Genomic DNA, 14,055 nt, shown 5'->3' with positions numbered 1-14,055 from the left:
TCTATATATATAAAGACGAAAGCCCTCACTGACTTACTAACTGACTCGCCAAATTTGCCATGACCATTCTTTGCGTACTAAATATTGAAAATTTAAAGGGTTGCAACTTGATTATTCATTCCTATGCATAAAAGTAAGTGACCCCCTATGTAAAGTAACTAATAAAACACATCTGTACTGCACAAACTTGAAATTTGGCACGACCATTCCTATGTTATGTAACTAATAACATATCTGTACCCCGCAATATATGAGACAGTTATCTTCTCAGCAAAACAAAACGCATTTAGAAATATGAGTATATACTGACAGGAATAAAACTGACTGTCATATGTATTGAAAGGGTGTTAAGTACAAAAGGAAGTGGACGTGGACTGCTGGGATGGAGTATGCCTTTAAGTATAGCAAGGGGCTGCAACCTTCAGTCTGGGTAGGAAATTTGAATAAAATTGGGGCGTTACCTTTCAGGGTAAAAATGAGGAGAGTTTGTGAGGTGGCACATTCTGTGTAGTACAAAATCCTATACGAATGGCAGCAGACACACGTAGGTGCAGTAAAACAGGTTCTTTCTCTTTATTCCATCCTCAGTAAAATACACGCAACGTTTCGGCCGTTACAAACAGCCTTTGTCAAGCATGTTACAATCTGATACAACCCCCCTTAAATAGTTTAAAACATGGATACTACAGACATATCATTGGTCATCAAAAACGTTTTTGATGACCAATGATATGTCTGTAGTATCCATGTTTTAAACTATTTAAGGGGGGTTGTATCAGATTGTAACATGCTTGACAAAGGCTGTTTGTAACGGCCAAAACGTTGCTGAGGATGGAATAAAGAGAAAGAACCTGTTTTACTGCACCTAAGTGTGTCTGCTGCCATTCGTATAGGATTTTGTGCTGTGACAAGTGGAGGATTAGAATCCATCTCCCTGAAGTGGCTGTGCAGTGAGAACCTCCCCTTAAGCAAGGGTATTCTGTTTGTGCTGCAGGCGCTCTATTTGAATTGGACGACATTCTGTGTAGTGGCATTTTCACATACATTCTGAGATAAATCTCTCTCCTATCTGATCTGTGTGTTATGAGCAGCGTGTGAGGTGGATATTCTGTGTAGTGGCATTTTCACATACAGTCTGAGATAAATCTCTCTCCTATCTACCTATAGGAGAATCTATCTGATCTGTGTGTTATGAGCAGCGTGTGAGAGGTGGACATTCTGTGGAGGGAAATTTTTACATACAGTCTGAGGAAAATCTCTACTCTATCTGGTGAACATATTTTTTTCCTTGGTATCTCTAAAGTAACCACGACTTCATAAGATTTTCTGTGTGAACACCAAATAAACACCAGTACAAAATTAACATGGGCGAAGCCGGGTATATCAGCTAGTCTATATATAAATACGAAAGCCCTCACTGACCCACTCACTGACTCGCTACTAATTCTCCAACTTCCCGATGTCGTAGAAGCATGAAATTTGGCACGAGCATAGATTATGTCCAAAATAGGAAAAGTAAAGGGGTCCCAACACGATTATTCAATTCTAGCGCAAAAGAAATAGCATCCAAATTTTACGTACGCAATCTAATTCTCTCGCTTACCGATGTCATAGAAACTTGAAATTTGGCACGAGCATTGAATATGTCATAAATAGGAAAAGCTAATGGGTCCCAACTCAATTATTCAATTCTAAGCACAAAAGAATTAGCATCCAAATTTTAGGTACGGAATCTAATTCACTTCCCGATGTCATGGAAACTTGAAATTTGGCACGAGCATTGACTATGTCATAAATAGGAAAAGATAATGAGTCCCAACTCGATTATTCAATTTTAAGCGCAAAAGAATTAGTGTCCAAATTTTATGTACGTAATCTAATTCTCTCACTTCCCGATGTCATAAAAACTTGAAATTTGGTACTAGCATTGATTATTGTCATAAATAGCAAAAGCTAATGGGTCCCAACTCGATTATTCAATTCTAAGCGCAAAAGAATTAGCGTCCAAATTTTTTGTACGAAATCTAATTCTCTGACTTCCCGATGTCATAGAAACTTGAAATTTGGCACGAGCATTGATTATGTCATAAATAGGAAAACCTAATGGGTCCCAACTTGATTATTCAATTCTAAGCGGAAAGGAACTAGCGTCCAAATTATACGTACGTAATCTAATTCTCTCACTTCCTGATGTCATAGAAGCTTGAAATTTGGCACGATCATAAATAGGAAAAGATAATGAGTCCCAACTTAATTATTCAATTCTAAACGCAAAAGAATTAGCGACCAAATTTCACGTACGTAATGTAATTCTCCCACTTCCCGATGCAACAAATAATTACGCAAATTTTTGTGCACAAATGTGAAATTTGCCATGACCATTCTTTGCGTACTAAATATTGAAAATTTAAAGGGTTGCAACTTGATTATTCAATCCTATGCATAAAGGTAAGTGACCCCCTATGTAGTGTAACTAATAACACACATCTGTACTGAACAAACTTGAAATTTGGCATGACCATTCCTATTTTATGTAACTAATAACATATCTGTACTAGAGATGAGCGAGCCTACTCGGCCACGCCCCTTTTTCGCCCGAGTACCGTGATTTTCGAGTACTTCCGTACTCGGGCGAAAAGATTCGGGGGGCGCTGTGGGTGAGTGGGGGGTTGCAGTGGGGAGTGGGGGGGAGAGGGAGAGAGAGAGGGCTCCCTCCTGTTCCCCGCTGCTACCCCCCGCGCCACCACGCCTCCCCCCACCCCCCGGCGCCCCCCAAATCTTTTCACCCGAGTACTGAAGTACTCGAAAATCGCGGTGCTCGATCGAGTAATTACTCGAAACGAGTAGGTTCGCTCATCTCTAATCTGTACCCCGCAATATATGAGAGTTATCTTCTCAGCAAAACAAAACGCATTTAGAAATATGAGTATATACTGACAGGAATAAAACTGACTGTTGTATGTATTGAAAGGCTGTAAAGTACAAAAGGAAGTGGACATAGACTGCTGGGATGGATTATGCCTTTAAGTATAGCAAGGGGCTGCAACCTTCAGTCTGGGGAGGAAATTTGAATAAAATGGGGCATTACCTTTCAAGGTAAAAATGAGGAGAGTGTGTGAGGTAGCACATTCTGTGGGGTGACATTCTCACATACAGTCTGAGATAAATCTCTCTCCTATCTGCCTATACACTGAGAGGAATCTATCTGATCTGTGTGTTATGAGCAGTGTGTGAGAGGTGGACTTTCTGTGGAGGGAAATTTTTACATACAGTCTGAGGAAAATCTCTCTTCTATCTGGTGAACATATTTTTTCCTCGGTATCTGTAAAGTAACCACGACTTCATAAGATTTTCCATGTGAACACCAGATAAACACCAGTACCAAATTAACTCGGGAGAAGCCGTGTATATCAGCTAGTCTATAAATATAAAGATGAAAGCCCTCACTAACTCACTGACTGACTGACTCGACACTAAATCTCCAACTTTCCGATGTCGTAGAAACATGAAATTTGGCACAAGCATGGATTATATCCAAGATAGGAAAATTAAAGGGGTCCCAACTCGATTACTCAATTCTAGTGCAAAAGAATTAGCATCCAAATTTTACGTACGGTATCTAATTCTCTCACTAACCGATGTCATAGAAATATGTCATAAATAGGTAAAGCTAATGAGTCCCAACTCAACTATTCAATTCTAAGCGCAAAATAATTAGCTTCCATATTTTACGTACGGAATCTAATTCTCTCACGTCCCGATGTCATAGAAATTTAAAATTTGGCACGAGCATTGATTATGTCATAAATAGGAAAAGTTAATGGGTCCTAACTTGAATATTTAAATCTAAGCGCAAAAGGATTAGCGGCCAAATTTTGCGTACGGAATCTAATTCTCTCAGTTCCCGATGTCATAGAAACTTGAAGTTTGGCACGAGCATTGATTATGTCATAAGTAGGAAAGTTAATAGGTCCCAACTCGATTATTCAATTCTAAGCGCAAAAGAATTAGCGTCCACATTTTTTGTACATAATCTAATTCTCTCACTTCCCAATGTCATAGAAACTTGAAATTTGGCACGTTCATATATAGGAAAAGCTTATGGGTCCCAGCTCGATTATTCAATTCTAAGCGCAATAGGTTTAGCGTCCAAATTTTACGTATGTAATATAATTCTCTCACTTCCTGATGTCATAAAAACTTGAAATTTGGCACGAGCATTGATTATGTCCTAAATAGGAAAAGTTAATGGGTTCCAACTCGATTATTCAGTTCTAAGCTCAAAAGAAAAGGCGTCCAAATTTTACGTACAGAATCGAATTCTCTCACTTCCTGATGTCATAAAAGCTTGAAATTTGGCACGATCATAAATAGGAAAAGCTAATCGGTCCCAACTCGATTATTCAATTCTAAGCGAAATAGAATTAGCGTCCAAATTTTATGTACGTAATCTAATTCTCTCACTACCTGATGTCATAAAAACTTGAAATTTGGCATGAGCATTGATTATTATGTCTTAAATAGGAAAGTTAGTGGGTCCCAACTCGATTATTTAATTCTAATCGCAAAAGGATTAGCGTCCAAATTTTATCTACGTAATCTAATTCTCTCACTTTCCGATGCAACTAATAATTACACAAATTTGTACTGCACAAATGTGAAATTTGCCATGACCATTCTTTGCATATTATATATTGGAAATTTAAAGGGTTACAACTTGATTATTCAATCCTACGCATAAAAGTAAGTGACCCCCTATGTAATGTAACTAATAACACACATTTGTACTGCACAATCTCGAAATTTGGCATGACCATTCCTATGTTATGTAACTAATAACATATCTGTACCCCCCAATATATGAGACAGTTATCTACTTAGCAAAACAAAACGCATTTAGAAATATGAGTATATACTGACAGGAATAAAACTGACTGTCGTATGTATTGAAAGGCTGTAAAGTACAAAACGAAGTTGACTTGGACTGCTGGGATGGAGTATGCCTTTAAGTATAACAAGGGGCTGCAACCTTCAGTCTGGGTAGGAAATTTGAATAAAAAGGGGCGTTTCCTTTCAGGGTAAAAATGAGGAGAGTTTGTGAGGTTGCACATTCTGTAGGGTGACATTTTCACATACAGTCTGAGATAAATCTCCTATCTGCCTATACACTGAGAGGAATCTATCTGATCTGTGTATTATGAGCAGCGTGTGAGAGGTGAACATTCTGTGTAGTGGCATTTTCACATACAGTCTGAGATAAATCTCTCTTGTCCGTCTATACACTGAGAGGAATCTATCTGATCTGTGTGTTCTGAGCAGCGTGTGAGAGGTGGATATTCTGTGGGTTGACATTTTCACATACAGTCTGAGATATATCTCTCTCCTATCTGCTTATACACTGAGAGGAATCTATCTGATCTGTGCGTTATGAGCAGCGTGTGATAGGTGGACATTCTGTGTTGTGGCATTTTCACATACAGTCTGAGGAAAATCTATTTTTTCTGCCTATACACTTAGAGGAATCTATTTGATCTGTGTGTTTTAAGCAGCGTGTGAGAGGTGGACATTCTGTGGAGGGAAATTTTTACATACAGTCTGAGGAAAATCTCTCTTCTATCTGGTGAACATAATTTTTTCCTCGGTATCGCTAAAATAACCACGACTTCATGAGATTTTCCGTGTGAACACCAGATAAACCCCAGTACCAAATTAACTCGGGCGAAGCCGGGTATATCAGCTAGTCTATATATATAAAGACGAAAGTCCTCACTAACTCATGGACTGACAGACTCACTGACTGACTGACTCGCCACTAATTCTCCAACTTCCCAATGCCGTAGAAACATGAAATTTTGCACAAGCATAGATTATGTCCAAGATAGGAAAATTAAAGGGGTCCCAACTCGATTAGTCAATTCTAGCACAACAGAATTAGCATCCAAATTTTACGTACGTAATCTAATTCTCTCACTTCTCGATGTCATAGAAATTTTAAATTTGGCACGAGCTTTGATTATGTCATAAATAGGAAAAATTAATGGGTCCCAACTCGATTATTCAATTCTAAGCACAAAAGAATTAGCATCCAAATTTTACATACGTAATCCAATTCTCTCACTTCTCGATGTCATAGAAATTTTAAATTTGGCACGAGCTTTGATTATGTCATAAATAGGAAAAGTTAATGGGTACCAACTCGATTATTCAATTCTAAGCACAAAAGAATTAGCGGCCAAATTTTACATACGTAATCTAATTCTCTCATTTCCCGATCACATAGAATCTTAAAATTTGGCACGAATATTTATTATGTCATAAATAGAAAAAGTTAATAGGTCCCAACTCGATTATTTAATTCTAAGTGCAAAAGAATTAGCGTCCAAATTTTACGTACGTAATCTAATTCTCTCACTACCCGATATTATAGAAACTTGAAATTTGGCACGAGCATTGATTATGTCATAAGTAGGAAAAGATAATGGGTCCTAACTCGATTATTCAATTCTAAGTGCAATAGAATTAGCATCCAAATTTTACATACGTAATTTTATTCTCTCACTTCCCGATGTCATAAAAACTTGAAATTTGGCAGGAGCATTGATTATTATGTCCTAACTAGGAAAAGATAATGGGTCCCAACTTGATTATTCAATGCTAAGCGCAAACAAATTAGTGTCCAAATTTTACCTACGTAATCTAATTCTCTTACTTTCCGATGCAACTGATAATTAAACAAATTTTTACTGCACAAATGTGAAATTTGCCATGACCACTCTTTGCGTACTAAATATTGGAAATTTAAAGGGTTGCAACTTGATTATTCAATCCTATGCAGAAAAGTAAGTGACCCCCTATGTAATGTAACTAATAACACACATCTGTACTGCACAAACTTGAAATTTGGCATGACCATTCCTATGTTATGTAACTAATAACATATCTGTACCCCGCAATATATGAGACAGTTATCTTCTCAGCAAAACAAAATGCATTTAGAAATATGAGTATATACTGACAGGAATAAAACTGACTGTCGTATGTATTGAAAGGCTGTAAAGTATAAAAGGAAGTGGACATAGACTGCTGGGATGGAGTATGCCTTTAAGTATAGCAAGGGGCTGCAGCAAGCTGTGAATTGCCCCAATTCTCTGCGGCCAGCCTATCTATCGGATAGGGCTGACCATCGGAGAATCGGTGGCGGCTCCTGCTCCCGGGTGGCGGCTCTCGTGGTGGAGATTTGCCGCGGGACTTCACATCGCTCGTGGACAGTTGGCCTCACTGTGGCTTATATTCCCTGATCAAAGGATAAAACATATTGAAACATTGAGATCACGCCCAATTCTTTTTTTCTCTGAGATCTGACAGACTGCCGCTATAAACTTTAGATCATCAGCCTATCTTGCAGAAATTGGTGGGTTCAGCCAACATTTATCTAATACAGCATTTTCAATACTCTAGTCCTCACAACCCCCAGCAAGTCATAATTTGAAGATATCTTATAGAGAGAACACATATAACAATGTCTAAGGTACTGACATCACATGTCAATACTATGGAAATTCTAAAGCCTATTGTTGTCTGTTCTTTCTGCACGGCCAAAAACTGGACCAATTTGCATCAAATTTGCCACATAGGTAAATCTGGCGCTTTCAAAGGTTTTTAGACTAGCTTTCAGCTCTCTAGGATTTACCATTCTCAACATATTCTCAAAAAATTGGAATACAAAAGCAAATATGAGCTGAAACTTGGTCTAAATCTTCCAAAGCACCTGATTTACCTATGTGGCTAATTTGGTGTTAAAAAGATGTTGGCTTCATATTAGTGGCAAACTAAGTTATTTAACGACATACACAAACAGTTACATGAAACAAACCTGTACGAAACTGGATAATTCTGAAAGTTTTTATGCATAAAAAATAAATTCCTGTTGCCTGTTCTTTATGCGTGGCCAAACAACTGGACAAGTTGACACCAAATTTGTCGCATGTAAATCAGACACTTCTGAAGGTTTTAGGTTTGGTTTCAGCTGTCTCGGACTTATTATTCTCGACATATTCGAAAAAAATCTGACTATAAATGCATGACCTTGTTTGGAACAATCTGCACTAAATTTGGCACATAGGTAAAGCAGATGCTTCCAAAGGTTGTAGACTTAGATTTAGCCCTCTGGAACCTACCATTCCTGACATATTTTAACAAAAAAAATCTGAATATAGATGCACTGCGACTTTGCAATGGAACCTGACTCTGTGTTAAAGTGTGATTGTTGTTATGCTGTCAAACAATGCATGCTTCTCATGTGATTGAGGCTACAGTACTGACTTGCTGTTCTCAGAATGAAGATGTTTTTATTCTTCAGATCCCTCTAATCCCTGATGACAAGCATTCACCATTGCATTTTAAAGGACTACAGTTTCCTGTCTGAGTTGCATATGCGATGGCATGATTACATAGAATACAAGACCTTGTCCCATCGATAGAGAGATAGATCTGGACAATAGAGAAAACCAACTGAATTTTTTCTCTAATATGTAGTAGAGAAAAAGTGAGCTGTTTTTATCCTTTTAAACGCTGATTAGTTTTTCACCTTTCATCCTCGAGGTGCATGTCCAGACCTCAGACCAAGTGATTAATCTACCATTTCCAGGAAGATAGCTACGTTTACCTGTTTGTATCAATGATCCATTGCAATTTACTGCAATTTTTTTTTCAAATTACTTAAACTGTGCATTTATCACAAGGTCTGTCTTTCATGAGTTTTTATCCCCACCTTAAAGGGGTTGTCTCGCGAAAGCAAGTGGGGTTCAGCACTTCTGTATGGCCATATTAATGCACTTTGTAATATACATCGTGCATTAAATATGAGCCATACAGAAGTTATTCACTTACCTTCCCTGCGCTGGCGTCCTCGTCTCCATGGCTCCGTCTAACTTCAGCGTCTAATCGCGCGTCACGTGTGTCGATTCCAGCCAATCAGGAGGCTGGAATCGGCACACGTCATGGGGCGGAGCTACGCGATGATGCGTAGAAGGGGGCGGAGCCAGAACACCGCTGCTGCCGAACCGAGCCGAAGGCAGAAGACCCTTCTGCGCAAGCGCGTCTAATCGGGCGATTAGACGCTGAAGTTAGACGGAGCCATGGAGACGGGGATGCCAGCGCAGGGAAGGTAAGTGAATAACTTCTGTATGGCTCATATTTAATGCACGATGTATATTACAAAGTGCATTAATATGGCCATACAGAAGTGCTGAACCCCACTTGCTTTCGCGAGACAACCCCTTTAATATTAATCTGCTAAAAAACAAATGCCATTTTTCCAGTACACACATTTATGACTTGTCAATTGGATACTAAGGGGAGAACAGTAGTAGTCCAAAAGATAGGACCCCATCCAGATGTGTCTGCACATGTTTTCTACAAAACAGATGCAGATGCTACTGTGCTGTTGTGTATGAAGGGCCTCTATTAGATATACTTTATTTTCAAATATGCTCTGCGCCAACACTGTCCCACAACCCCCCTGTGTTTACTCCTCTTCCCGCTCATATGCAGCCGCCACACCCCCCCCCCCCCCCCCCCCCGGTGTTGTAAAGTGAAGCTGTACTATTCTACAGATAGCTCTTTCCTTAACAATGCGCTCTCTCGCTGCCTGACCTGATGTACTAACAGGGGCTCTCACTGCATTGGGTTGTGACAGATAGTACTGTACTCCCAAAAAGCATGTAGTTGTCATGTTGTGCTCCTGAGACCTGTAGTTCTATGGATCTCTAGAAGCATACTGCCACAGTTGTGGGATGATTGAGCTGGCTGGGTATATATTGCTCCAGTCGCTTAGTCACCACTGGTCTGCTGCACATAAATACTAGCCCCTCTTACTAGAGGGAGTTGGTAATTTATCTTTCTCTTTATTCCTCCCAGAACCATCGTGCTTGAAGTCATGCATGTTTTGCTTGGTGTTGCTGCATGCATGAGGTTCTGGGTGGGATTCCCTTGTCTGATGGTGTGAATAGTGTCCTGTTCTGCTGCATGCCGTTTACTATCTATTGCAAGCCAGGCCCCTAGGTTTTAGTGTTGGGCGGTCTTATTGGGACAATCACCCAGCTTGTAGGCAGAACTCCTGGGGTTTGAGTTGTCTTGTTAGATTAGGGACTCACGAGACAACGAGGACCCTTGTCATGGGCTCGTGAGCTTAAGTATCTTGCCCAAAATACAAACTAATACCTCGTATTTATTAATTATTCTATGTTAGCCGATGTGTGGTGTTTTGGCATTTTTCAGTCCCTGTTAGATGTCTGCTGGCAAGTCGCATTTACTGTTCAGTCTGTTTGGTGACCGTTTGAGTGTATTCACCTTTTATTCGCGTTTTCTCCTGGGAGTAGTGTGAATTGTGCTCAGGACAGATGTGACAGTAGTCTTTAGGAATGTGGAGTTCCACTGCATGTTCTTCATAGGGAATTGAGATGCATGCCCTGGAATTTATTAATAAGTATTTCAGTAGAAAATATTTATTACTGAATCGCTGTTACTCAACTGTTTCTGTAACTTCCATAATGCTGTATAAAGCAGCTGCAGCTGCCATACACAACCAGTGATCCATACAAATTCCTCAATGCAATTGTTTGGGTGCATAGGTGCAGTGGCTGCAGCATCTGCTCTAGCAGTCTGTGGGGTCCTGACTAGAGTTGAGCGAGCATACTCGTCCGAGCTTGATACTCGTTCGAGTATTAGGGTGTTCGAGATACTCATTACTTGAGACGAGCACCACGCGTTACTCGAGTCAATTACATTTCCTTCCCTGAAAGTTTTGCACCATTTTCTGGCCAATTGACATGCAGGGAAGGCATTACAACTTCCTCCTGTGACATTCCAGCCCTATCCCACCCCCCTGCAGTGAGTGGCTGGCGAGATCAAGTGACGAGTATTTAAAGTTTTCCCGCCCGCTGCTCGCCTCAGACACACGCTGGCAGAGATTAGAGAGGGTGCTGCTGCTATAGTTGTAGTGTTGGCATCCTTCTTAGGGCCACATCTGACCGTGTGCATTACTGTTGTGGCTGCTGGGAGCAGTTTTGCTAATCTTTATTTTTTTTTTATATCGGGCGTGCAGGCTATAGCGTTCTCAGGCTGCAGTCTGTACTACGCAGTATAGGGGCAGTACTGGTCAGGCAGGGACAGTGGTAGTGTGGAATCCTGTCTAGAAGAACCCCAACGGTCCTCCTTAGGGCCACATCTTACCGTGTGCATTACTGTTGTGGCTGCTAGGAGCAGTTTTGCACCAATTTTTTTTTTTTATTTTGGGCTCTGCAGACTATTGCGTTCTCAGTCTGCAGCGAATTATACAGAGAATAGGGGAAGTACTGGTGAGGCAGGGACAGTGCTACTGTAGAATCCTGTCAACAAGTACCCCCAAAAAAGCTCCTGTTTAGGGCTATCTGTGACCATGTGCATTTAACTCCGTGGCTGCTGGCAGTTGTAGTACCTCACTATTGCACAGCTAGGCGTGCTTGCAGGCTTCTGTATAATTTTTTTCCTGGGTGCAGTTTGCGTAACATTAGCGCTGTTTCCCTCCAACTGCACGCCAATAATTCAAACATTTTTTACACCACTGTGTCTGAGGTCAACTGCATGCACAGCAGACGGCGACAGCCCCTATAGAGGGAAACTCAGATAGACGCTATATATCCTGCATTGCATTTCCCAAAAAAAAAAAAAAAAAATACTTCTTACGGCTAGCTGTGACTCTCTGCATTTCACTGCGTGGCTGCTGTCAGTTCAGGTGTATCAGTATTGCATATTGCACAGCTACGACTGCTTGTAGGCTTCTGTATAATTTTTTTCCTGGGTGCAGTTTGCGTAACATAAGCGCTGTTTCCCTCCAACTGCACGCCAATAATTCAAAAAATTTTTACACCACTGTGTGTCTGCCGTCAACTGCACGCACAGCAGATGGCGACAGCCCCCGATAGAGGGAAACTCAGATAGACGCTATATATCCTGCATTGCATTTCCCCCAAAAAATAAATAAATAAATACTTCTTACAGTTAGCTGTGACTCTCTGCATTTCACTGCGTGGCTGCTGTCAGTTCAGGTGTATCAGTATTGCATATTGCACAGCTTGGCCTGCTTGCAGGCTTCCGTATTACTTTTTTCCTGGCTGCAGTTTGCGTAACATAAGCGCTGTCTCCCTCCAACTGCACGCCAATAATTCAAACATTTTTTACACTGCTGTGTGTCTCTCCTTAACTGCACACACAGCGGACGGCGACAGCTCCTCGATAGAGGGAAACTCAGATAGACGCTATATAGCCTGCATTGCATTTCCCAAAAATTAAAAAAATAAAGAATACTTCTTACGGCTAGCTGTGACTCTCTGCATTTTACTGCGTGGCTGCTGTCAGTTCAGGTGTATCAGTATTGTATATTGCACAGCTAGGCCTGCTTGCAGACATGTGTATAATTTGTTTTCTGGCTGCACTTTACGTAACATAAGCGCTGGCTCTCTCCAACTGTACGCCAATAATTCTAAAATTTTTTTACACCGCTGCGTGTCTCCCCTTAACTGCATGCACGGCAACAGCCCTTCTTACGGCTAGCTGTGACCGTCTGCATTTCACTGCATGGCTGGTGGGAGTTGTATTACCTCACTATTGCATATTGCACAGCTAGGCCTGCTTGCAGGCTTGTGTATAATTTTTTTTCTGGCTGCACTTTGCGTAACATAAGCGCTTCCTCCAACTGCACACCAATAATTCTAAAAATTTTTACACCACTCTGTGTCTGCTCCATTCGTAATCCACCATGCTGAGGGGTAGGGGTAGGCCTAGAGGACGTGGATGCAGGCGAGGATGCGGAGTTCCAAGTGAGGGTGTGAGCATAGGCCGAGTTCCTGGTCCAGGTGAATCGCAGCCGGCTGCTGCGGGATTAGGAGAGAGGCAAGTTTCTGGGGTCCCCAGCTTCATATTACAATTTATGGGTCCACGTGGTAGACCTTTATTACAAAATGAGCAGTGTGAGCAGATCCTGTCGTGGATGGCAGAAAGTGCATCCAGCAATGTCTCCAGCAACCTGTCTTCTACGCCGTTCACTGCTGCAACACTGAATCCTCTCGCTGCTGCTCCTCCTTCCTCCCAGCCTCCTCACTCCATGAAAATGACACGTTCTGATGAGCAGGCAGACTCCCAGGAACTGTTTTCGGGCCCCTGCGCTGATTGGGAAAAAATGGTTTCTCTCCCACCTGAGGAGTTTGTCGTGACTGATGCCCAATCTTTGGAAAGTTCACGGGGTCCGGGTGATGAGGCAATGGATTTCCGGCAACTGTCTCAAGAGCTTTCAGTGGGTGACGAGGTCAATGATGATGATGAGACACAGTTGTCTATCAGTGAGGCAGTAGTAAGGGCAGTCAGTCTGAGGGAGGAGCGCACAGAGGATTCGGAGGAAGAGCCGCTGGACGATGAGGTGACTGACCCCACCTGGTTTGATAAGCCAACTGAGGACTGGTCTTCAGAGGGGGAGGCAAGTGCAGGAGCAGGACAGGTTGGAAGAGGCAGTGGGGTGGCCAGGGGTAGAGGCAGGGCCAGACCGAATAATCCCTTAACTGTTTCCCAAAGCACCCCCTCGCGCCAAGCCTACGTGTAGAGGCCTAGGTGCTCAAAGGTGTGGCAGTTTTTCACTGAGAGCACGGATGACCGACGAACAGTAGTGTGCAACCTTTGTCGAGCCAAGATCAGCCGGGGAGCCACCACAACCAGCCTCACCACCACCAGCATGCGCAGGCATATGATGGCCAAGCACGCCACAAGGTGGGACGAAGGCCGTTCACCGCCTCCGGGTTGCACCACTGCCTCTCCCCCTGTGCCCCAACCTGCCACTGAGATCCAACCCCCCTCTCAGAACACAGGCACGACCGCCTCCCGGTCTGCACCCACGCCCTCACCTCCGCTGTCCTCGGCCCCATCCAGCAATGTCTCTCAGCGCAGCGTCCAGCGTCCTAGCACACAAGCGTTGGACCGAAAGCGCAAATACGCCGCCACATACCCGCACACTCAAGCTTTAAACGT

This window comes from Eleutherodactylus coqui, chromosome 1 (genome assembly GCF_035609145.1).
Source record: "Eleutherodactylus coqui strain aEleCoq1 chromosome 1, aEleCoq1.hap1, whole genome shotgun sequence".
NCBI lineage: Eukaryota > Metazoa > Chordata > Amphibia > Anura > Eleutherodactylidae > Eleutherodactylus > Eleutherodactylus coqui.
This window is presented reverse-complemented; position numbering follows the sequence as displayed.